The sequence below is a fragment of the Camellia sinensis genome, chromosome 14, assembly GCF_055761805.1.
Source record: "Camellia sinensis isolate YWXY chromosome 14, ASM5576180v1, whole genome shotgun sequence".
NCBI lineage: Eukaryota > Viridiplantae > Streptophyta > Magnoliopsida > Ericales > Theaceae > Camellia > Camellia sinensis.
In genome coordinates, this window is record NC_138974.1 from 103,683,524 (window position 1) to 103,699,130 (window position 15,607).

General features: G+C 48.2%; 49 non-coding genes across 49 annotated transcripts; all 49 read left to right on the plus strand.

Annotated features, from left to right (window-relative positions):
* Positions 1–150: 150 nt before the first annotated feature.
* LOC145810200 (5S ribosomal RNA) lies at positions 151–269 on the plus strand. Its single transcript, XR_014353772.1, has one exon. It is a non-coding gene; the product is annotated as a 5S ribosomal RNA (ribosomal RNA).
* A 198-nt stretch (positions 270–467) lies between these two features.
* LOC145808484 (5S ribosomal RNA) lies at positions 468–586 on the plus strand. Its single transcript, XR_014351947.1, has one exon. It is a non-coding gene; the product is annotated as a 5S ribosomal RNA (ribosomal RNA).
* A 192-nt stretch (positions 587–778) lies between these two features.
* On the plus strand, positions 779–897 carry LOC145809687 (5S ribosomal RNA). The gene has a single exon (XR_014353249.1). It is a non-coding gene; the product is annotated as a 5S ribosomal RNA (ribosomal RNA).
* Positions 898–1,094: 197 nt separating this feature from the next.
* On the plus strand, positions 1,095–1,213 carry LOC145809100 (5S ribosomal RNA). The gene has a single exon (XR_014352594.1). It is a non-coding gene; the product is annotated as a 5S ribosomal RNA (ribosomal RNA).
* A 201-nt stretch (positions 1,214–1,414) lies between these two features.
* On the plus strand, positions 1,415–1,533 carry LOC145809561 (5S ribosomal RNA). Its single transcript, XR_014353122.1, has one exon. It is a non-coding gene; the product is annotated as a 5S ribosomal RNA (ribosomal RNA).
* A 199-nt stretch (positions 1,534–1,732) lies between these two features.
* Positions 1,733–1,851, plus strand: LOC145808495 (5S ribosomal RNA). The gene has a single exon (XR_014351958.1). It is a non-coding gene; the product is annotated as a 5S ribosomal RNA (ribosomal RNA).
* Positions 1,852–2,049: 198 nt separating this feature from the next.
* Positions 2,050–2,168, plus strand: LOC145809719 (5S ribosomal RNA). The gene has a single exon (XR_014353281.1). It is a non-coding gene; the product is annotated as a 5S ribosomal RNA (ribosomal RNA).
* A 200-nt stretch (positions 2,169–2,368) lies between these two features.
* LOC145809563 (5S ribosomal RNA) lies at positions 2,369–2,487 on the plus strand. Its single transcript, XR_014353124.1, has one exon. It is a non-coding gene; the product is annotated as a 5S ribosomal RNA (ribosomal RNA).
* A 199-nt stretch (positions 2,488–2,686) lies between these two features.
* Positions 2,687–2,805, plus strand: LOC145808506 (5S ribosomal RNA). The gene has a single exon (XR_014351969.1). It is a non-coding gene; the product is annotated as a 5S ribosomal RNA (ribosomal RNA).
* A 196-nt stretch (positions 2,806–3,001) lies between these two features.
* On the plus strand, positions 3,002–3,120 carry LOC145808518 (5S ribosomal RNA). The gene has a single exon (XR_014351981.1). It is a non-coding gene; the product is annotated as a 5S ribosomal RNA (ribosomal RNA).
* A 197-nt stretch (positions 3,121–3,317) lies between these two features.
* Positions 3,318–3,436, plus strand: LOC145809332 (5S ribosomal RNA). Its single transcript, XR_014352859.1, has one exon. It is a non-coding gene; the product is annotated as a 5S ribosomal RNA (ribosomal RNA).
* A 198-nt stretch (positions 3,437–3,634) lies between these two features.
* LOC145808529 (5S ribosomal RNA) lies at positions 3,635–3,753 on the plus strand. Its single transcript, XR_014351992.1, has one exon. It is a non-coding gene; the product is annotated as a 5S ribosomal RNA (ribosomal RNA).
* A 201-nt stretch (positions 3,754–3,954) lies between these two features.
* Positions 3,955–4,073, plus strand: LOC145809690 (5S ribosomal RNA). Its single transcript, XR_014353252.1, has one exon. It is a non-coding gene; the product is annotated as a 5S ribosomal RNA (ribosomal RNA).
* A 202-nt stretch (positions 4,074–4,275) lies between these two features.
* Positions 4,276–4,394, plus strand: LOC145810442 (5S ribosomal RNA). Its single transcript, XR_014354010.1, has one exon. It is a non-coding gene; the product is annotated as a 5S ribosomal RNA (ribosomal RNA).
* A 199-nt stretch (positions 4,395–4,593) lies between these two features.
* On the plus strand, positions 4,594–4,712 carry LOC145809222 (5S ribosomal RNA). The gene has a single exon (XR_014352727.1). It is a non-coding gene; the product is annotated as a 5S ribosomal RNA (ribosomal RNA).
* Positions 4,713–4,908: 196 nt separating this feature from the next.
* LOC145808540 (5S ribosomal RNA) lies at positions 4,909–5,027 on the plus strand. The gene has a single exon (XR_014352003.1). It is a non-coding gene; the product is annotated as a 5S ribosomal RNA (ribosomal RNA).
* A 197-nt stretch (positions 5,028–5,224) lies between these two features.
* LOC145809060 (5S ribosomal RNA) lies at positions 5,225–5,343 on the plus strand. Its single transcript, XR_014352554.1, has one exon. It is a non-coding gene; the product is annotated as a 5S ribosomal RNA (ribosomal RNA).
* Positions 5,344–5,541: 198 nt separating this feature from the next.
* LOC145808551 (5S ribosomal RNA) lies at positions 5,542–5,660 on the plus strand. The gene has a single exon (XR_014352014.1). It is a non-coding gene; the product is annotated as a 5S ribosomal RNA (ribosomal RNA).
* A 197-nt stretch (positions 5,661–5,857) lies between these two features.
* Positions 5,858–5,976, plus strand: LOC145809790 (5S ribosomal RNA). Its single transcript, XR_014353356.1, has one exon. It is a non-coding gene; the product is annotated as a 5S ribosomal RNA (ribosomal RNA).
* A 200-nt stretch (positions 5,977–6,176) lies between these two features.
* Positions 6,177–6,295, plus strand: LOC145808562 (5S ribosomal RNA). Its single transcript, XR_014352025.1, has one exon. It is a non-coding gene; the product is annotated as a 5S ribosomal RNA (ribosomal RNA).
* Positions 6,296–6,493: 198 nt separating this feature from the next.
* Positions 6,494–6,612, plus strand: LOC145809408 (5S ribosomal RNA). The gene has a single exon (XR_014352950.1). It is a non-coding gene; the product is annotated as a 5S ribosomal RNA (ribosomal RNA).
* Positions 6,613–6,812: 200 nt separating this feature from the next.
* Positions 6,813–6,931, plus strand: LOC145808573 (5S ribosomal RNA). Its single transcript, XR_014352036.1, has one exon. It is a non-coding gene; the product is annotated as a 5S ribosomal RNA (ribosomal RNA).
* Positions 6,932–7,131: 200 nt separating this feature from the next.
* On the plus strand, positions 7,132–7,250 carry LOC145808584 (5S ribosomal RNA). The gene has a single exon (XR_014352047.1). It is a non-coding gene; the product is annotated as a 5S ribosomal RNA (ribosomal RNA).
* A 199-nt stretch (positions 7,251–7,449) lies between these two features.
* On the plus strand, positions 7,450–7,568 carry LOC145809044 (5S ribosomal RNA). The gene has a single exon (XR_014352538.1). It is a non-coding gene; the product is annotated as a 5S ribosomal RNA (ribosomal RNA).
* A 196-nt stretch (positions 7,569–7,764) lies between these two features.
* Positions 7,765–7,883, plus strand: LOC145809791 (5S ribosomal RNA). The gene has a single exon (XR_014353357.1). It is a non-coding gene; the product is annotated as a 5S ribosomal RNA (ribosomal RNA).
* Positions 7,884–8,083: 200 nt separating this feature from the next.
* On the plus strand, positions 8,084–8,202 carry LOC145809223 (5S ribosomal RNA). The gene has a single exon (XR_014352728.1). It is a non-coding gene; the product is annotated as a 5S ribosomal RNA (ribosomal RNA).
* A 196-nt stretch (positions 8,203–8,398) lies between these two features.
* Positions 8,399–8,517, plus strand: LOC145808595 (5S ribosomal RNA). The gene has a single exon (XR_014352058.1). It is a non-coding gene; the product is annotated as a 5S ribosomal RNA (ribosomal RNA).
* Positions 8,518–8,713: 196 nt separating this feature from the next.
* LOC145811083 (5S ribosomal RNA) lies at positions 8,714–8,831 on the plus strand. The gene has a single exon (XR_014354635.1). It is a non-coding gene; the product is annotated as a 5S ribosomal RNA (ribosomal RNA).
* Positions 8,832–9,031: 200 nt separating this feature from the next.
* LOC145809762 (5S ribosomal RNA) lies at positions 9,032–9,150 on the plus strand. The gene has a single exon (XR_014353324.1). It is a non-coding gene; the product is annotated as a 5S ribosomal RNA (ribosomal RNA).
* Positions 9,151–9,350: 200 nt separating this feature from the next.
* LOC145809504 (5S ribosomal RNA) lies at positions 9,351–9,469 on the plus strand. The gene has a single exon (XR_014353063.1). It is a non-coding gene; the product is annotated as a 5S ribosomal RNA (ribosomal RNA).
* A 198-nt stretch (positions 9,470–9,667) lies between these two features.
* On the plus strand, positions 9,668–9,786 carry LOC145808606 (5S ribosomal RNA). Its single transcript, XR_014352069.1, has one exon. It is a non-coding gene; the product is annotated as a 5S ribosomal RNA (ribosomal RNA).
* A 198-nt stretch (positions 9,787–9,984) lies between these two features.
* On the plus strand, positions 9,985–10,103 carry LOC145808617 (5S ribosomal RNA). Its single transcript, XR_014352080.1, has one exon. It is a non-coding gene; the product is annotated as a 5S ribosomal RNA (ribosomal RNA).
* A 200-nt stretch (positions 10,104–10,303) lies between these two features.
* On the plus strand, positions 10,304–10,422 carry LOC145808629 (5S ribosomal RNA). The gene has a single exon (XR_014352092.1). It is a non-coding gene; the product is annotated as a 5S ribosomal RNA (ribosomal RNA).
* A 198-nt stretch (positions 10,423–10,620) lies between these two features.
* On the plus strand, positions 10,621–10,739 carry LOC145809691 (5S ribosomal RNA). Its single transcript, XR_014353253.1, has one exon. It is a non-coding gene; the product is annotated as a 5S ribosomal RNA (ribosomal RNA).
* A 196-nt stretch (positions 10,740–10,935) lies between these two features.
* Positions 10,936–11,054, plus strand: LOC145808640 (5S ribosomal RNA). The gene has a single exon (XR_014352103.1). It is a non-coding gene; the product is annotated as a 5S ribosomal RNA (ribosomal RNA).
* Positions 11,055–11,252: 198 nt separating this feature from the next.
* Positions 11,253–11,371, plus strand: LOC145809375 (5S ribosomal RNA). Its single transcript, XR_014352911.1, has one exon. It is a non-coding gene; the product is annotated as a 5S ribosomal RNA (ribosomal RNA).
* Positions 11,372–11,571: 200 nt separating this feature from the next.
* LOC145809792 (5S ribosomal RNA) lies at positions 11,572–11,690 on the plus strand. The gene has a single exon (XR_014353358.1). It is a non-coding gene; the product is annotated as a 5S ribosomal RNA (ribosomal RNA).
* Positions 11,691–11,891: 201 nt separating this feature from the next.
* Positions 11,892–12,010, plus strand: LOC145809409 (5S ribosomal RNA). Its single transcript, XR_014352951.1, has one exon. It is a non-coding gene; the product is annotated as a 5S ribosomal RNA (ribosomal RNA).
* Positions 12,011–12,210: 200 nt separating this feature from the next.
* LOC145808651 (5S ribosomal RNA) lies at positions 12,211–12,329 on the plus strand. The gene has a single exon (XR_014352114.1). It is a non-coding gene; the product is annotated as a 5S ribosomal RNA (ribosomal RNA).
* A 198-nt stretch (positions 12,330–12,527) lies between these two features.
* Positions 12,528–12,646, plus strand: LOC145810448 (5S ribosomal RNA). The gene has a single exon (XR_014354016.1). It is a non-coding gene; the product is annotated as a 5S ribosomal RNA (ribosomal RNA).
* A 199-nt stretch (positions 12,647–12,845) lies between these two features.
* LOC145808663 (5S ribosomal RNA) lies at positions 12,846–12,964 on the plus strand. The gene has a single exon (XR_014352126.1). It is a non-coding gene; the product is annotated as a 5S ribosomal RNA (ribosomal RNA).
* A 198-nt stretch (positions 12,965–13,162) lies between these two features.
* LOC145811035 (5S ribosomal RNA) lies at positions 13,163–13,281 on the plus strand. Its single transcript, XR_014354585.1, has one exon. It is a non-coding gene; the product is annotated as a 5S ribosomal RNA (ribosomal RNA).
* A 198-nt stretch (positions 13,282–13,479) lies between these two features.
* Positions 13,480–13,598, plus strand: LOC145809360 (5S ribosomal RNA). The gene has a single exon (XR_014352892.1). It is a non-coding gene; the product is annotated as a 5S ribosomal RNA (ribosomal RNA).
* A 199-nt stretch (positions 13,599–13,797) lies between these two features.
* Positions 13,798–13,916, plus strand: LOC145808675 (5S ribosomal RNA). The gene has a single exon (XR_014352138.1). It is a non-coding gene; the product is annotated as a 5S ribosomal RNA (ribosomal RNA).
* Positions 13,917–14,114: 198 nt separating this feature from the next.
* LOC145808686 (5S ribosomal RNA) lies at positions 14,115–14,233 on the plus strand. Its single transcript, XR_014352151.1, has one exon. It is a non-coding gene; the product is annotated as a 5S ribosomal RNA (ribosomal RNA).
* A 200-nt stretch (positions 14,234–14,433) lies between these two features.
* LOC145809794 (5S ribosomal RNA) lies at positions 14,434–14,552 on the plus strand. Its single transcript, XR_014353360.1, has one exon. It is a non-coding gene; the product is annotated as a 5S ribosomal RNA (ribosomal RNA).
* Positions 14,553–14,751: 199 nt separating this feature from the next.
* LOC145808697 (5S ribosomal RNA) lies at positions 14,752–14,870 on the plus strand. Its single transcript, XR_014352164.1, has one exon. It is a non-coding gene; the product is annotated as a 5S ribosomal RNA (ribosomal RNA).
* Positions 14,871–15,068: 198 nt separating this feature from the next.
* LOC145809411 (5S ribosomal RNA) lies at positions 15,069–15,187 on the plus strand. The gene has a single exon (XR_014352954.1). It is a non-coding gene; the product is annotated as a 5S ribosomal RNA (ribosomal RNA).
* A 202-nt stretch (positions 15,188–15,389) lies between these two features.
* Positions 15,390–15,508, plus strand: LOC145808709 (5S ribosomal RNA). Its single transcript, XR_014352176.1, has one exon. It is a non-coding gene; the product is annotated as a 5S ribosomal RNA (ribosomal RNA).
* The last annotated feature ends 99 nt before the right edge of the window (positions 15,509–15,607 follow it).

Consider the following 15,607-nt stretch of genomic DNA (forward strand, 5'->3'; position numbering starts at 1 on the left):
CAGCCTGTCCGATTTTTAGCCCATTCAATCGCCTTCGCCTCCTTTTCGACAATTTCTCCCTTTTAAACCATTTCCAGATTATCCTGTTCCATTCAATTTCATTTTTTTCCCCGTCTACTGCTTAACACAATAAAGTCGCGGTTAATCTTCGGGTGCGATCATACCAGCACTAATGCACCGGATCCCATCAGAACTCCGCAGTTAAGCGTGCTTGGGCGAGAGTAGTGCTAGGATGGGTGACCCCCTGGGAAGTCCTCGTGTTGCACCCATTTTGTCCCTTTTTCCACCACCCCCCCCCCCTTTTTTTTTTCCCCGGACAGCCTGTCCGATTTTTAGCCCATTCAATCGCCTTCGCCTCCTTTTCGACAATTTCTCCCTTTTAAACCATTTCCAGATTATCCTGTTCCATTCAATTTCATTTTTTTCCCCGTCTACTGCTTAAAACAAAAAAGTCGCGGTTAATCTTCGGGTGCGATCATACCAGCACTAATGCACCGGATCCCATCAGAACTCCGCAGTTAAGCGTGCTTGGGCGAGAGTAGTACTAGGATGGGTGACCCCCTGGGAAGTCCTCGTGTTGCACCCCTTTTGTCCCTTTTTCCACCCCCCCCTTTTTTTTTTCCCCGGACAGCCTGTCCGATTTTTAGCCCATTCAATCGCCTTCGCCTCCTTTTCGACAATTTCTCCCTTTTAAACCATTTCCAGATTATCCTGTTCCATTCAATTTCATTTTTTTCCCCGTCTACTGCTTAAAACAATAAAGTCGCGGTTAATCTTCGGGTGCGATCATACCAGCACTAATGCACCGGATCCCATCAGAACTCCGCAGTTAAGCGTGCTTGGGCGAGAGTAGTACTAGGATGGGTGACCCCCTGGGAAGTCCTCGTGTTGCACCACTTTTGTCCCTTTTTCCACCACCCCCCCCTCTTTTTTTTTTCCCCGGACAGCCTGTCCGATTTTTAGCCCATTCAATCGCCTTCGCCTCCTTTTCGACAATTTCTCCCTTTTAAACCATTCCCAGATTATCCTGTTCCATTCAATTTCATTTTTTTCCCCGTCTACTGCTTAAAACAATAAAGTTGCGGTTAATCTTCGGGTGCGATCATACCAGCACTAATGCACCGGATCCCATCAGAACTCCGCAGTTAAGCGTGCTTGGGCGAGAGTAGTACTAGGATGGGTGACCCCCTGGGAAGTCCTCGTGTTGCACCCATTTTGTCCCTTTTTCCACCACCCCCCCCCCCCTCTTTTTTTTTTCCCCGCACAGCCTGTCCGATTTTTAGCCCATTCAATCGCCTTCGCCTCCTTTTCGACAATTTCTCCCTTTTAAACCATTTCCAGATTATCCTGTTCCATTCAATTTCATTTTTTTCCCCGTCTACTGCTTAAAACAATAAAGTCGCGGTTAATCTTCGGGTGCGATCATACCAGCACTAATGCACCGGATCCCATCAGAACTCCGCAGTTAAGCGTGCTTGGGCGAGAGTAGTACTAGGATGGGTGACCCCCTGGGAAGTCCTCGTGTTGCCCCCCTTTTGTCCCTTTTTCCACCACCCCCCCCCCTCTTTTTTTTTTCCCCGGACAGCCTGTCCGATTTTTAGCCCATTCAATCGCCTTCGCCTCCTTTTCGACGATTTCTCCCTTTTAAACCATTTCCAGATTATCCTGTTCCATTCAATTTCATTTTTTTCCCCGTCTACTGCTTAAAACAATAAAGTTGCGGTTAATCTTCGGGTGCGATCATACCAGCACTAATGCACCGGATCCCATCAGAACTCCGCAGTTAAGCGTGCTTGGGCGAGAGTAGTACTAGGATGGGTGACCCCCTGGGAAGTCCTCGTGTTGCACCCCTTTTGTCCCTTTTTCCACCACCCCCCCCCCTCTTTTTTTTTCCCCGGACAGCCTGTCCGATTTTTAGCCCATTCAATCGCCTTCGCCTCCTTTTCGACAATTTCTCCCTTTTAAACCATTCCCAGATTATCCTGTTCCATTCAATTTCATTTTTTTCCCCGTCTACTGCTTAAAACAATAAAGTCGCGGTTAATCTTCGGGTGCGATCATACCAGCACTAATGCACCGGATCCCATCAGAACTCCGCAGTTAAGCGTGCTTGGGCGAGAGTAGTACTAGGATGGGTGACCCCCTAGGAAGTCCTCGTGTTGCACCCATTTTGTCCCTTTTTCCACCACCCCCCCCCCCTCTTTTTTTTTTCCCCGGACAGCCTGTCCGATTTTTAGCCCATTCAATCGCCTTCGCCTCCTTTTCGACAATTTCTCCCTTTTAAACCATTTCCAGATTATCCTGTTCCATTCAATTTCATTTTTTTCCCCGTCTACTGCTTAAAACAATAAAGTCGCGGTTAATCTTCGGGTGCGATCATACCAGCACTAATGCACCGGATCCCATCAGAACTCCGCAGTTAAGCGTGCTTGGGCGAGAGTAGTACTAGGATGGGTGACCCCCTGGGAAGTCCTCGTGTTGCCCCCCTTTTGTCCCTTTTTCCACCACCCCCCCCCCTCTTTTTTTTTTCCCCGGACAGCCTGTCCGATTTTTAGCCCATTCAATCGCCTTCGCCTCCTTTTCGACAATTTCTCCCTTTTAAACCATTTCCAGATTATCCTGTTCCATTCAATTTCATTTTTTTCCCCGTCTACTGCTTAAAACAATAAAGTCGCGGTTAATCTTCGGGTGCGATCATACCAGCACTAATGCACCGGATCCCATCAGAACTCCGCAGTTAAGCGTGCTTGGGCGAGAGTAGTACTAGGATGGGTGACCCCCTGGGAAGTCCTCGTGTTGCACCCCTTTTGTCCCTTTTTCCACCACCCCCCCCTCTTTTTTTTTCCCCGGACAGCCTGTCCGATTTTTAGCCCATTCAATCGCCTTCGCCTCCTTTTCGACAATTTCTCCCTTTTAAACCATTTCCAGATTATCCTGTTCCATTCAATTTCATTTTTTTCCCCGTCTACTGCTTAAAACAATAAAGTCGCGGTTAATCTTCGGGTGCGATCATACCAGCACTAATGCACCGGATCCCATCAGAACTCCGCAGTTAAGCGTGCTTGGGCGAGAGTAGTACTAGGATGGGTGACCCCCTGGGAAGTCCTCGTGTTGCACCCCTTTTGTCCCTTTTTCCACCACCCCCCCCTCTTTTTTTTTTCCCCGGACAGCCTGTCCGATTTTTAGCCCATTCAATCGCCTTCGCCTCCTTTTCGACAATTTCTCCCTTTTAAACCATTTCCAGATTATCCTGTTCCATTCAATTTCATTTTTTTCCCCGTCTACTGCTCAAAACAATAAAGTCGCGGTTAATCTTCGGGAGCGATCATACCAGCACTAATGCACCGGATCCCATCAGAACTCCGCAGTTAAGCGTGCTTGGGCGAGAGTAGTACTAGGATGGGTGACCCCCTGGGAAGTCCTCGTGTTGCACCCCTTTTGTCCCTTTTTCCACCACCCCCCCCCTCTTTTTTTTGCCCCCAGACAGCCTGTCCGATTTTTAGCCCATTCAATCGCCTTCGCCTCCTTTTCGACAATTTCTCCCTTTTAAACCATTTCCAGATTATCCTGTTCCATTCAATTTCATTTTTTTCCCCGTCTACTGCTTAAAACAATAAAGTCGCGGTTAATCTTCGGGTGCGATCATACCAGCACTAATGCACCGGATCCCATCAGAACTCCGCAGTTAAGCGTGCTTGGGCGAGAGTAGTACTAGGATGGGTGACCCCCTGGGAAGTCCTCGTGTTGCACCCCTTTTATCCCTTTTTCCACCACCCCCCCCTCCCTCTTTTTTTTTTCCCCGAACAGCCTGTCCGATTTTTAGCCCATTCAATCGCCTTCGCCTCCTTGTCGACAATTTCTCCCTTTTAAACCATTTTCAGATTATCCTGTTCCTTTCAATTTCATTTTTTTCCCCGTCTACTGCTTAAAACAATAAAGTCGCGGTTAATCTTCGGGTGCGATCATACCAGGACTAATGCACCGGATCCCATCAGAACTCCGCAGTTAAGCGTGCTTGGGCGAGAGTAGTACTAGGATGGGTGACCCCCTGGGAAGTCCTCGTGTTGCACCCCTTTTGTCCCTTTTTCCACCACCCGCCCCCCCCCTCTTTTTTTTTTCCCCGGACAGCCTGTCCGATTTTTAGCCCATTCAATCGCCTTCGCCTCCTTTTCGACAATTTCCCCCTTCTAAACCATTTCCAGATTATCCTGTTCCATTCAATTTCATTTTTTTCCCCGTCTACTGCTTAAAACAATAAAGTCGCGGTTAATCTTCGGGTGCGATCATACCAGCACTAATGCACCGGATCCCATCAGAACTCTGCAGTTAAGCGTGCTTGGGCGAAAGTAGTACTAGGATGGGTGACCCCCTGGGAAGTCCTCGTGTTGCACCCCTTTTGTCCCTTTTTCCACCACCCCCCCCCCTCTTTTTTTTTTCCCCGGACAGCCTGTCCGATTTTTAGCCCATTCAATCGCCTTCGCCTTCTTTTCGACAATTTCTCCCTTTTAAACCATTTCCAGATTATCCTGTTCCATTCAATTTCGTTTTCTTCCCCGTCTACTGCTTAAAACAATAAAGTCGCGGTTAATCCTCGGGTGCGATCATACCAGTACTAATGCACCGGATCCCATCAGAACTCCGCAGTTAAGCGTGCTTGGGCGAGAGTAGTACTAGGATGGGTGACCCCCTGGGAAGTCCTCGTGTTGCACCCCTTTTGTCCCTTTTTCCACCACCCCCCCTCTTTTTTTTTTCCCCGGACAGCCTGTCCGATTTTTAGCCCATTCAATCGCCTTCGCCTACTTTTCGACAATTTCTCCCTTTTAAACCATTTCCAGATTATCCTTCTCCATTCAATTTCATTTTTTTCCCCGTCTACTGCTTAAAACAATAAAGTCGCGGTTAATCTTCGGGTGCGATCATACCAGCACTAATGCACCGGATCCCATCAGAACTCCGCAGTTAAGCGTGCTTGGGCGAGAGTAGTACTAGGATGGGTGACCCCCTGGGAAGTCCTCGTGTTGCACCCCTTTTGTCCCTTTTTCCACCACCCCCCCCCTCTTTTTTTATCACCGGACAGCCTGTCCGATTTTTAGCCCATTCAATCGCCTTTGCCTCCTTTTCGACAATTTCTCCCTTTTAAACCATTTCCAGATTATCCTGTTCTATTCAATTTCATTTTTTTTCCCGTCTACTGCTTAAAACAATAAAGTCGCGGTTAATCTTCGGGTGCGATCATACCAGCACTAATGCACCGGATCCCATCAGAACTCCGCAGTTAAGCGTGCCTGGGCGAGAGTAGTACTAGGATGGGTGACCCCCTGGGAAGTCCTCGTGTTGCACCCCTTTTGTCCCTTTTTCCACCACCCCCCCCTCTTTTTTTTTTCCCCGGACAGCCTGTCCGATTTTTAGCCCATTCAATCGCCTTCGCCTCCTTTTCGACAATTTCTCCCTTTTAAACCATTTCCAGATTATCCTGTTCCATTCAATTTCATTTTTTTTTCCCGTCTACTGCTTAAAACAATAAAGTCGCGGTTAATCTTCGGGTGCGATCATACCAGCACTAATGCACCGGATCCCATCAGAACTCCGCAGTTAAGCGTGCTTGGGCGAGAGTAGTACTAGGATGGGTGACCCCCTGGGAAGTCCTCGTGTTGCACCCCTTTTGTCCCTTTTTCCACCACCCCCCCCTCTTTTTTTTTTCCCCGGACAGCCTGTCCGATTTTTAGCCCATTCAATCGCCTTCGCCTCCTTTTCGACAATTTCTCCCTTTTAAACCATTTCCAGATTATCCTGTTCCATTCAATTTCATTTTTTTCCCCGTCTACTGCTTAAAACAATAAAGTCGCGGTTAATCTTCGGGTGCGATCATACCAGCACTAATGCACCGGATCCCATCAGAACTCCGCAGTTAAGCGTGCTTGGGCGAAAGTAGTACTAGGATGGGTGACCCCCTGGGAAGTCCTCGTGTTGCACCCCTTTTGTCCCTTTTTCCACCACCCCCCCCCCCTCTTTTTTTTTTCCCCGGACAGCCTGTCCGATTTTTAGCCCATTCAATCGCCTTCGCCTCCTTTTCGACAATTTCTCCCTTTTAAACCATTTCCAGATTATCCGGTTCCATTCAATTTCATTTTTTTCCCCGTCTACTGCTTAAAACAATAAAGTCGCGGTTAATCTTCGGGTGCGATCATACCAGCACTAATGCACCGGATCCCATCAGAACTCCGCAGTTAAGCGTGCTTGGGCGAGAGTAGTACTAGGATGGGTGACCCCCTGGGAAGTCCTCGTGTTGCACCCCTTTTGTCCTTTTTTCCACCACCCCCCCTCTCTTTTTTTTTTCCCCGGACAGCCTGTCCGATTTTTAGCCCATTCAATCGCCTTCGCCTCCTTTTCGACAATTTCTCCCTTTTAAACCATTTCCAGATTATCCTGTTCCATTCAATTTCATTTTTTTCCCCGTCTACTGCTTAAAACAATAAAGTCGCGGTTAATCTTCGGGTGCGATCATACCAGCACTAATGCACCGGATCCCATCAGAACTCCGCAGTTAAGCGTGTTTGGGCGAGAGTAGTACTAGGATGGGTGACCCCCTGGGAAGTCCTCGTGTTGCACCCCTTTTGTCCCTTTTTCCACCACCCCCCCCCCCTCTTTTTTTTTTCCCCGAACAGCCTGTCCGATTTTTAGCCCATTCAATCGCCTTCGCCTCCTTTTCGACAATTTCTCCCTTTTAAACCATTTCCAGATTATCCTGTTCCATTCAATTTCATTTTTTTCCCCGTCTACTGCTTAAAACAATAAAGTCGCGGTTAATCTTCGGGTGCGATCATACCAGCACTAATGCACCGGATCCCATCAGAACTCCGCAGTTAAGCGTGCTTGGGCGAGAGTAGTACTAGGATGGGTGACCCCCTGGGAAGTCCTCGTGTTGCACCCCTTTTGTCCCTTTTTCCACCACCCCCCCCCCCTCTTTTTTTTTTCCCCGGACAGCCTGTCCGATTTTTAGCCCATTCAATCGCCTTCGCCTCCTTTTCGACAATTTCTCCCTTTTAAACCATTTCCAGATTATCCTGTTCCATTCAATTTCATTTTTTTCCCCGTCTACTGCTTAAAACAATAAAGTCGCGGTTAATCTTCGGGTGCGATCATACCAGCACTAATGCACCGGATCCCATCAGAACTCCGCAGTTAAGCGTGCTTGGGCGAGAGTAGTACTAGGATGGGTGACCCCCTGGGAAGTCCTCGTGTTGCACCCCTTTTGTCCCTTTTTCCACCACCCCCCCCCCTCTTTTTTTTTTCCCCGGACAGCCTGTCCGATTTTTAGCCCATTCAATCGCCTTCGCCTCCTTTTCGACAATTTCTCCCTTTTAAACCATTTCCAGATTATCCTGTTCCATTCAATTTCATTTTTTTCCCCGTCTACTGCTTAAAAAAATAAAGTCGCGGTTAATCTTCGGGTGCGATCATACCAGCACTAATGCACCGGATCCCATCAGAACTCCGCAGTTAAGCGTGCTTGGGCGAGAGTAGTACTAGGATGGGTGACCCCTTGGGAAGTCCTCGTGTTGCACCCCTTTTGTCCCTTTTTCCACCACCCCCCCTCTTTTTTTTTTCCCCGGACAGCCTGTCCGATTTTTAGCCCATTCAATCGCCTTCGCCTCCTTTTCGACAATTTCCCCCTTCCAAACCATTTCCAGATTATCCTGTTCCATTCAATTTCATTTTTTTCCCCGTCTACTGCTTAAAACAATAAAGTCGCGGTTAATCTTCGGGTGCGATCATACCAGCACTAATGCACCGGATCCCATCAGAACTCCGCAGTTAAGCGTGCTTGGGCGAAAGTAGTACTAGGATGGGTGACCCCCTGGGAAGTCCTCGTGTTGCACCCCTTTTGTCCCTTTTTCCACCACCCCCCCCCCCCTCTTTTTTTTTCCCCGGACAGCCTGTCCGATTTTTAGCCCATTCAATCGCCTTCGCCTCCTTTTCGACAATTTCTCCCTTTTAAACCATTTCCAGATTATCCTGTTCCATTCAATTTCATTTTTTTCCCCGTCTACTGCTTAAAACAATAAAGTCGCGGTTAATCTTCGGGTGCGATCATACCAGTACTAATGCACCGGATCCCATCAGAACTCCGCAGTTAAGCGTGCTTGGGCGAGAGTAGTACTAGGATGGGTGACCCCCTGGGAAGTCCTCGTGTTGCACCCCTTTTGTCCCTTTTTCCACCACCCCCCCTCTTTTTTTTTTCCCCGGACAGCCTGTCCGATTTTTAGCCCATTCAATCGCCTTCGCCTCCTTTTCGACAATTTCTCCCTTTTAAACCATTTCCAGATTATCCTGCTCCATTCAATTTCATTTTTTTCCCCGTCTACTGCTTAAAACAATAAAGTCGCGGTTAATCTTCGGGTGCGATCATACCAGCACTAATGCACCGGATCCCATCAGAACTCCGCAGTTAAGCGTGCTTGGGCGAGAGTAGTACTAGGATGGGTGACCCCCTGGGAAGTCCTCGTGTTGCACCCCTTTTGTCCCTTTTTCCACCACCCCCCCCTCTTTTTTTTTCCCTGGACAGCCTGTCCGATTTTTAGCCCATTCAATCGCCTTCGCCTCCTTTTCGACAATTTCTCCCTTTTAAACCATTTCCAGATTATCCTGTTCCATTCAATTTCATTTTTTTTCCCGTCTACTGCTTAAAACAATAAAGTCGCGGTTAATCTTCGGGTGCGATCATACCAGCACTAATGCACCGATCCCATCAGAACTCCGCAGTTAAGCGTGCTTGGGCGAGAGTAGTACTAGGATGGGTGACCCCCTGGGAAGTCCTCGTGTTGCACCCCTTTTGTCCCTTTTTCCACCACCCCCCCCCCCCGCTTTTTTTTTTCCCCGGACAGCCTGTCCGATTTTTAGCCCATTCAATCGCCTTCGCCTCCTTTTCGACAATTTCTCCCTTTTAAACCATTTCCAGATTATCCTGTTCCATTCAATTTCATTTTTTTCCCGTCTACTGCTTAAAACAATAAAGTCGCGGTTAATCTTCGGGTGCGATCATACCAGCACTATTGCACCGGATCCCATCAGAACTCCGCAGTTAAGCGTGCGTGGGCGAGAGTAGTACTAGGATGGGTGACCCCCTGGGAAGTCCTCGTGTTGCACCCCTTTTGTCCCTTTTTCCACCACCCCCCCCCCCTCTTTTTTTTTTCCCCGGACAGCCTGTCCGATTTTTAGCCCATTCAATCGCCTTCGCCTCCTTTTCGACAATTTCTCCCTTTTAAACCATTTTCAGATTATCCTGTTCCATTCAATTTCATTTTTTTCCCCGTCCACTGCTTAAAACAATAAAGTCGCGGTTAATCTTCGGGTGCGATCATACCAGCACTAATGCACCAGATCCCATCAGAACTCCGCAGTTAAGCGTGCTTGGGCGAGAGTAGTACTAGGATGGGTGACCCCCTGGGAAGTCCTCGTGTTGCACCCCTTTTGTCCCTTTTTCCACCACCCCCCCCCTCTTTTTTTTTTCCCCGGACAGCCTGTCCGCTTTTTAGCCCATTCAATCGCCTTCGCCTGCTTTTCGACAATTTCTCCCTTTTAAACCATTTCCAGATTATCCGGTTCCATTCAATTTCATTTTTTTCCCCGTCTACTGCTTAAAACAATAAAGTCGCGGTTAATCTTCGGGTGCGATCATACCAGCACTAATGCACCGGATCCCATCAGAACTCCGCAGTTAAGCGTGCTTGGGCGAGAGTAGTACTAGGATGGGTGACCCCCTGGGAAGTCCTCGTGTTGCACCCCTTTTGTCCCTTTTTCCACCACCCCCCCCCTCTTTTTTTTTTCCCCGGACAGCCTGTCCGATTTTTAGCCCATTCAATCGCCTTCGCCTCCTTTTCGACAATTTCTCCCTTTTAAACCATTTCCAGATTATCCTGTTCCATTCAATTTCATTTTTTTCCCCGTCTACTGCTCAAAACAATAAAGTCGCGGTTAATCTTCGGGTGCGATCATACCAGCACTAATGCACCGGATCCCATCAGAACTCCGCAGTTAAGCGTGCTTGGGCGAGAGTAGTACTAGGATGGGTGACCCCCTGGGAAGTCCTCGTGTTGCACCCCTTTTGTCCCTTTTTCCACCACCCCCCCCCCCTCTTTTTTTTGCCCCCGGACAGCCTGTCCGATTTTTAGCCCATTCAATCGCCTTCGCCTCCTTTTCGACAATTTCTCCCTTTTAAACCATTTCCAGATTATCCTGTTCCATTCAATTTCATTTTTTTCCCCGTCTACTGCTTAAAACAATAAAGTCGCGGTTAATCTTCGGGTGCGATCATACCAGCACTAATGCACCGGATCCCATCAGAACTCCGCAGTTAAGCGTGCTTGGGCGAGAGTAGTACTAGGATGGGTGACCCCCTGGGAAGTCCTCGTGTTGCACCCCTTTTATCCCTTTTTCCACCACCCCCCCCCCTCTTTTTTTTTTCCCCGAACAGCCTGTCCGATTTTTAGCCCATTCAATCGCCTTCGCCTCCTTGTCGACAATTTCTCCCTTTTAAACCATTTCCAGATTATCCTGTTCCTTTCAATTTCATTTTTTCCCCGTCTACTGCTTAAAACAATAAAGTCGCGGTTAATCTTCGGGTGCGATCATACCAGGACTAATGCACCGGATCCCATCAGAACTCCGCAGTTAAGCGTGCTTGGGCGAGAGTAGTACTAGGATGGGTGACCCCCTGGGAAGTCCTCGTGTTGCACCCCTTTTGTCCCTTTTTCCACCACCCCCCCTCTTTTTTTTTTCCCCGGACAGCCTGTCCGATTTTTAGCCCATTCAATCGCCTTCGCCTCCTTTTCGACAATTTCTCCCTTTTAAACCATTTCCAGATTATCCTGTTCTATTCAATTTCATTTTTTTTCCCGTCTACTGCTTAAAACAATAAAGTCGCGGTTAATCTTCGGGTGCGATCATACCAGCACTAATGCACCGGATCCCATCAGAACTCCGCAGTTAAGCGTGCTTGGGCGAGAGTAGTACTAGGATGGGTGACCCCCTGGGAAGTCCTCGTGTTGCACCCCTTTTGTCCCTTTTTCCACCACCCCCCCCTCTTTTTTTTTTTCCCGGACAGCCTGTCCGATTTTTAGCCCATTCAATCGCCTTCGCCTCCTTTTCGACAATTTCTCCCTTTTAAACCATTTCCCGATTATCCTGTTCCATTCAATTTCATTTTTTTTTCCCGTCTACTGCTTAAAACAATAAAGTCGCGGTTAATCTACGGGTGCGATCATACCAGCACTAATGCACCGGATCCCATCAGAACTCTGCAGTTAAGCGTGCTTGGGCGAGAGTAGTACTAGGATGGGTGACCCCCTGGGAAGTCCTCGTGTTGCACCCCTTTTGTCCCTTTTTCCACCACCCCCCCCCCCTCTTTTTTTTTTCCCCGGACAGCCTGTCCGATTTTTAGCCCATTCAATCGCCTTCGCCTCCTTTTCGACAATTTCTCCCTTTTAAACCATTTCCAGATTATCCTGTTCCATTCAATTTCATTTTTTTCCCCGTCCACTGCTTAAAACAATAAAGTCGCGGTTAATCTTCGGGTGCGATCATACCAGCACTAATGCACCGGATCCCATCAGAACTCCGCAGTTAAGCGTGCTTGGGCGAAAGTAGTACTAGGATGGGTGACCCCCTGGGAAGTCCTCGTGTTGCACCCCTTTTGTCCCTTTTTCCACCACCCCCCCGCCCTCTTTTTTTTTTTCCCCGGACAGCCTGTCCGATTTTTAGCCCATTCAATCGCCTTCGCCTCCTTTTCGACAATTTCTCCCTTTTAAACCATTTCCAGATTATCCTGTTCCATTCAATTTCATTTTTTTCCCCGTCCACTGCTTAAAACAATAAAGTCGCGGTTAATCTTCGGGTGCGATCATACCAGCACTAATGCACCGGATCCCATCAGAACTCCGCAGTTAAGCGTGTTTGGGCGAGAGTAGTACTAGGATGGGTGACCCCCTGGGAAGTCCTCGTGTTGCACCCCTTTTGTCCCTTTTTCCACCACCCCCCCCCCCTCTTTTTTTTTTCCCCGAACAGCCTGTCCGATTTTTAGCCCATTCAATCGCCTTCGCCTCCTTTTTGACAATTTCTCCCTTTGAAACCATTTCCAGATTATCCTGTTCCATTCAATTTCATTTTTGTCCCCGTCTACTGCTTAAAACAATAAAGTCGCGGTTAATCTTCGGGTGCGATCATACCAGCACTAATGCACCGGATCCCATCAGAACTCCGCAGTTAAGCGTGCTTGGGCGAGAGTAGTACTAGGATGGGTGACCCCCTGGGAAGTCCTCGTGTTGCACCCCTTTTGTCCCTTTTTCCACCACCCCCCCCCTCTTTTTTTTTTCCCCGGACAGCCTGTCCGATTTTTAGCCCATTCAATCGCCTTCGCCTCCTTTTCGACAATTTCTCCCTTTTAAACCATTTCCAGATTATCCTGTTCCATTCAATTTCATTTTTTTCCCTGTCTACTGCTTAAAACAATAAAGTCGCGGTTAATCTTCGGGTGCGATCATACCAGCACTAATGCACCGGATCCCATCAGAACTCCGCAGTTAAGCGTGTTTGGGCGAAAGTAGTACTAGGATGGGTGACCCCCTGGGAAGTCCTCGTGTTGCACCCCTTTTGTCCCTTTTTCCACCACCCCCCCCCTCTTTTTTTTTTTCCCCGGACAGCCTGTCCGATTTTTAGCCCATTCAATCGCCTTCGCCTCCTTTTCGACAATTTCTCCCTTTTAAACCATTTCCAGGTTATCCGGTTCCATTCAATTTCATTTTTTTCCCCGTCTACTGCTTAAAACAATAAAGTCGCGGTTAATCTTCGGGTGCGATCATACCAGCACTAATGCACCGGATCCCATCAGAACTCCGCAGTTAAGCGTGCTTGGGCGAGAGTAGTACTAGGATGGGTGACCCCCTGGGAAGTCCTCGTGTTGCACCCCTTTTGTCCCTTTTTCCACCACCCCCCCCCTCTTTTTTTTTTCCCCGGACAGCCTGTCCGATTTTTAGCCCATTCAATCGCTTTCGCCTCCTTTTCGACAATTTCTCCGTTTTAAACCATTTCCAGATTATCCTGTTCCATTCAATTTCATTTTTTTCCCCGTCTACTGCTTAAAACAATAAAGTCGCGGTTAATCTTCGGGTGCGATCATACCAGCACTAATGCACCGGATCCCATCAGAACTCCGCAGTATAGCGTGTTTGGGCGAGAGTAGTACTAGGATGGGTGACCCCCTGGGAAGTCCTCGTGTTGCACCCCTTTTGTCCCTTTTTCCACCACCCCCCCCCTCTTTTTTTTTTCCCCGAACAGCCTGTCCGATTTTTAGCCCATTCAATCGCCTTCGCCTCCTTTTTGACAATTTCTCCCTTTTAAACCATTTCCAGATTATCCTGCTCCATTCAATTTCATTTTTTTCCCCGTCTACTGCTTAAAACAATAAAGTCGCGGTTAATCTTCAGGTGCGATCATACCAGCACTAATGCACCGGATCCCATCAGAACTCCGCAGTTAAGCGTGCTTGGGCGAGAGTAGTACTAGGATGGGTGACCCCCTGGGAAGTCCTCGTATTGCACCCCTTTTGTCCCTTTTTCCACCACCCCCCCCCCTCTTTTTTTTATCACCGGACAGCCTGTCCGATTTTTAGCCCATTCAATCGCCTTCGCCTCCTTTTCGACAATTTCTCCCTTTTAAACCATTTCCAGATTATCCTGTTCTATTCAATTTCATTTTTTTTCCCGTCTACTGCTTAAAACAATAAAGTCGCGGTTAATCTTCGGGTGCGATCATACCAGCACTAATGCACCGGATCCCATCAGAACTCCGCAGTTAAGCGTGCTTGGGCGAGAGTAGTACTAGGATGGGTGACCCCCTGGGAAGTCCTCGTGTTGCACCCCTTTTGTCCCATTTTCCACCACCCCCCCCTCTTTTTTTTTTTCCCGGACAGCCTGTCCGATTTTTAGCCCATTCAATCGCCTTCGCCTCCTTTTCGACAATTTCTCCCTTCCAAACCATTTCCAGATTATCCTGTTCCATTCAATTTCATTTTTTTTTCCCGTCTACTGCTTAAAACAATAAAGTCGCGGTTAATCTTCGGGTGCGATCATACCAGCACTAATGCACCGGATCCCATCAGAACTCCGCAGTTAAGCGTGCTTGGGCGAGAGTAGTACTAGGATGGGTGACCCCCTGGGAAGTCCTCGTGTTGCACCCCTTTTGTCCCTTTTTCCACCACCCCCCCCCCCTCTTTTTTTTTTCCCCGGACAGCCTGTCCGATTTTTAGCCCATTCAATCGCCTTCGCCTCCTTTTCGACAATTTCTCCCTTTTAAACCATTTCCAGATTATCCTGTTCCATTCAATTTCATTTTTTTCCCTGTCTACTACTTAAAACAATAAAGTCGCGGTTAATCTTCGGGTGCGATCATACCAGCACTAATGCACCGGATCCCATCAGAACTCCGCAGTTAAGCGTGCTTGGGCGAAAGTAGTACTAGGATGGGTGACCCCCTGGGAAGTCCTCGTGTTGCACCCCTTTTGTCCCTTTTTCCACCACCCCCCCCCTCTTTTTTTTTTTCCCCGGACAGCCTGTCCGATTTTTAGCCCATTCAATCGCCTTCGCCTCCTTTTCGACAATTTCTCCCTTTTAAACCATTTCCAGGTTATCCGGTTCCATTCAATTTCATTTTTTTCCCCGTCTACTGCTTAAAACAATAAAGTCGCGGTTAATCTTCGGGTGCGATCATACCAGCACTAATGCACCGGATCCCATCAGAACTCCGCAGTTAAGCGTGCTTGGGCGAGAGTAGTACTAGGATGGGTGACCCCCTGGGAAGTCCTCGTGTTGCACCCCTTTTGTCCCTTTTTCCACCACCCCCCCCCTCTTTTTTTTTTCCCCGGACAGCCTGTCCGATTTTTAGCCCATTCAATCGCTTTCGCCTCCTTTTCGACAATTTCTCCGTTTTAAACCATTTCCAGATTATCCTGTTCCATTCAATTTCATTTTTTTCCCCGTCTACTGCTTAAAACAATAAAGTCGCGATTAATCTTCGGGTGCGATCATACCAGCACTAATGCACCGGATCCCATCAGAACTCCGCAGTTAAGCGTGTTTGGGCGAGAGTAGTACTAGGATGGGTGACCCCCTGGGAAGTCCTCGTGTTGCACCCCTTTTGTCCCTTTTTCCACCACCCCCCCCCCCCCTCTTTTTTTTTTCCCCGAACAGTCTGTCCGATTTTTAGCCCATTCAATCGCCTTCGCCTCCTTTTTGACAATTTCTCCCTTTTAAACCATTTCCAGATTATCCTGTTCCATTCAATTTCATTTTTTTCCCCGTCTACTGCTTAAAACAATAAAGTCGCGGTTAATCTTCGGGTGCGATCATACCAGCACTAATGCACCGGATCCCATCAGAACTCCGCAGTTAAGCGTGCTTGGGCGAGAGTAGTACTAGGATGGGTGACCCCCTGGGAAGTCCTCGTGTTGCACCCCTTTTGTCCCTTTTTCCACCACCCCCCCCCCTCTTTTTTTTTTCCCCGGACAGCCTGTCCGATTTTTAGCCCATTCAATCGCCTTCGCCTCCTTTTCGAC